Source organism: Sinocyclocheilus grahami, unplaced genomic scaffold, assembly GCF_001515645.1.
Source record: "Sinocyclocheilus grahami isolate Dianchi unplaced genomic scaffold, SAMN03320097.WGS_v1.1 scaffold222.1, whole genome shotgun sequence".
NCBI lineage: Eukaryota > Metazoa > Chordata > Actinopteri > Cypriniformes > Cyprinidae > Sinocyclocheilus > Sinocyclocheilus grahami.
Genome location: NW_015505401.1, coordinates 3077627 through 3081074, shown reverse-complemented (window position 1 = coordinate 3081074; position 3448 = coordinate 3077627). Strand labels below are relative to the sequence as shown.

At 38.4% G+C, this 3448-nt stretch overlaps 1 protein-coding gene across 1 annotated transcript in view; it reads right to left on the bottom strand.

Annotated features, from left to right (window-relative positions):
• pip5k1ab (phosphatidylinositol-4-phosphate 5-kinase, type I, alpha, b) overlaps positions 1 to 3448 on the bottom strand; it is a 34780-nt gene that overhangs the window by 17445 nt on the left and 13887 nt on the right. The window lies entirely within an intron of this gene.

Genomic DNA, 3448 nt, shown 5'->3' with positions numbered 1-3448 from the left:
ACACACACACATATATATATATATATATATATATATATATATATATATATATTTGTGTGTCTACGATTAAGAAAAATATTGGTTTCATGTGGTTGGAAAAATCTTTGTAATATCTTTAGTATAAAAAAATATTGTGGTGTAATCATTAGATTAAAAAAGTGATTTTCCTATTTTAAACATTATTTAATTTATTTCTTCTTCTTATTATTATTATTATTTTACAAATATCATGAAATATTTATTCATAAATATCATTATTTTTTCAGGGAGTTGAACCACATGATAATTTACAACATTGACAAGCTGTGCCTTGTCATAAAATGGTCAAATTTTCTAATATTCCAAGGGTCCTCTTTATTATTATTTTTTATTTTACTAAAATTAGCTCATATTAACTTATCATAAATTAACAGACAGGACAAAAAGTTAGCACTGTTATATTGACCCACTTGTCAAAATTAGGATTACAACAAATAGGTTGCACCAGGAAAAAAAAGTTAGAAATTGTTGTTTTACCATATCGGTCAAACTCTTTAAGCACAGGCTCTTTGCCTCATGACTACCAGCACCACTTTTCATCTTGGGTGGAAAAACATTGCTGTGGTATCATGATCATCTCTTTGGTACAGATGAGACATATTTGCCGTTGCTGATAAGTTTACGTAACTGCATAAAGAACGCATGGAAGGTAATTCACCCATTTTTACATGCTTTCCCAGACAACAACTGAAAATTCTTGCAGTGACCAATAGCAACGGCTATTTTAAGTTAGATTGAGCACATCAAGATATATGAAAGGACTTGTGATATTGTCACACAAGTCAAGGTTGAACAACATGAGAAATGTTCAAAAGAAACGGCATTTAACTGCTTACCTTGCCATCTCACCATGACGCAGACCAATATGCATGAACCGGTAGCTACAATATGGCCAAATTCACACAGTGCAGTTTCAGAAGTGATAACTGCATTTAAATAGGGGAATGAATCCCCAAAATTACATTTTCCAATTGCAATAATCGACACCATTGTAACCAAAGCAAAGTAATGCAGTCTCGTGAGTTTGGTATAGCTGCTATTTTTGACCAAAGTAATGCTACAGCGACCAAAGACTGTGATTTTAACTATACCACCATCTACAGAGCCGTCAGGTTTTGTTTATGTTTGGAAGGTTGCTTTACAAAGCGGGTTCTTAACAGGGTTGCCATGTCCACTTATTATAAGCAATGCTTCTTTGGCATCTTTGGACTTGTTTGTTCAGCTCATTTAGCATTTTATTTTATGTGGATAATAAAGTAGGCAGGTGCAGGTTGCAATATGTTGGTATGTGGTTTATTTCTTCTAAGATAACATAGGCTTGTTATTATTTTCCATTTTTAAAAGCAAGATCTGGCAACACTGAGTCAAGACATACCTCCTCTACCACAACTCTTACGCTTTTACGCCATTAACAACTAGCCGTTCATTTCAGTTCTGTACACCCTGCAGAATTTCTGCAAATATACATTTTCTGGGAGTGAAGTTGGTTGTAGAATCCGAATGCCACTCCCATAAATTACTGAACTGTGTGTGTACAGGATTAAGTGCAAAAAGGTGAACTGACAATCAAATTTAACCACAACAAATTTCAGTTATCATTTTGTTAATCATCGCAGTTTCAAGAGTGAGTTTTGTTCCGAAAATGCACAAAATGATAAATTAGTGGATTCACTACCGTATTTGAATTTGGTTGTCACTTCTGAAAGACGTGTACTTGGCCTTATCTAGTGTTGCAATGTCCAGGAACTGTGATATATTTACTTGTTCCCACAGATTGCTGGACTCTTTCATCATCAGTCTGAAATATCAGTTCCTATTCCCATCTGCCTTAATTACACAGACAGATGATTCACAGTTACAGCTTTCACTTTCCCTAGTCATCAAGCTTAAATCGCCACTGCAAACGAGACCATGCAAGAGACAAGCCATTTTGGTTAATTGGTACTCAGAGTCTCTAAATCACACAGCACAACAGAGCCATGCATATACCTCTCCGAGAGGCCAACAGCCTCCAAAATGGAGTCCTTAGATCTGTAGGGGTAAAACAGTTATTTTAATTGGGACCAAACTGTCAGCAAACTGTCACACATACCAGTGTGTGCTAAAATCATCTCTCTGAGTGGTTGAGAAACTGGATGGGTATTCATTTGGATGGGTATTTGTTGGTTTGTTTGGAAGGGGAGTGTGTGAGTTTGATGTTTGATTGGGTGTTTGTGTGGATGGATGGGTGGGTATTTGTTGCTTGTTTGGATGGGTGTTTGTTGTTTGTTTGAATGGGCGAGTGTTTGATGTTTGTTTGGATGGGTGTTTGCTGTTTGTTTGGATGGGCAGGTGTTCGTTTGTTTGGTTGGGTGCTTGTTTGTTTGAATGGGTGTTTGGTTGTTTGGGTGGATGTTTGTATGTATGGGAGTTTGTTTGTTGTTTGGATGGGTGTTTGTTTGTGAGGGTGCTTGTTGTCTGGATGGGTGTTTGTTTGGATAGGTGAGTGCTTGTTGTTTGTTTGGTTGGGTGGGTGTTTGTTGTCTGTATGGTTGAATGTTTGTTGTTTGTTTGGCTGGGTGAGTGTTTGTTGCTTGTCTGGATGGGTGTTTGTTTGGATGGGTGAGTGTTTGTTGTTTGTCTGGATGGGTGTTTGTTTGTTGTTTGGATGGGTGAGTGTTTGTTTGTTTGTGAGGGTGCTTGTTGTCTGGTTGGGTGTTTGTTTGGTTGTTTGGGTGGGTGTTTGTTGTTTGTTTGGATAGGTGAGTGCTTGTTGTTTGTTTGGTTGGGTGGGTGTTTGTTGTCTGTATGGGTGAATGTTTGTTGTTTGTTTGGCTGGGTGAGTGTTTGTTGCTTGTCTGGATGGGTGTTTGTTTGGATGGGTGAGTGTTTGTTGTTTGTCTGGATGGGTGAGTGTTTGTTGTTTGTCTGGATGGGTGAGTGTTTGTTGTTTGTCTGGATGGGTGAGTGTTTGTTGTTTGTCTGGATGGGTGAGTGTTTGTTGTTTGTCTGGATGGGTGAGTGTTTGTTGTTTGTCTGGATGGGTGAGTGTTTGTTGTTTGTCTGGATGGGTGAGTGTTTGTTGTTTGTCTGGATGGGTGAGTGTTTGTTGTTTGTCTGGATGGGTGAGTGTTTGTTGTTTGTCTGGATGGGTGAGTGTTTGTTGTTTGTCTGGATGGGTGAGTGTTTGTTGTTTGTCTGGATGGGTGAGTGTTTGTTGTTTGTCTGGATGGGTGAGTGTTTGTTGTTTGTCTGGATGGGTGAGTGTTTGTTGTTTGTCTGGATGGGTGTTTGTTTGTTGTTTGGATGGGTGAGTGTTTGTTTGTTTGTGAGGGTGCTTGTTGTCTGGATGGGTGTTTGTTTGGTTGTTTGGGTGGGTGTTTGTTGTTTGTTTGGATAGGTGAGTGCTTGTTGTTTGTTTGGTTGGGTG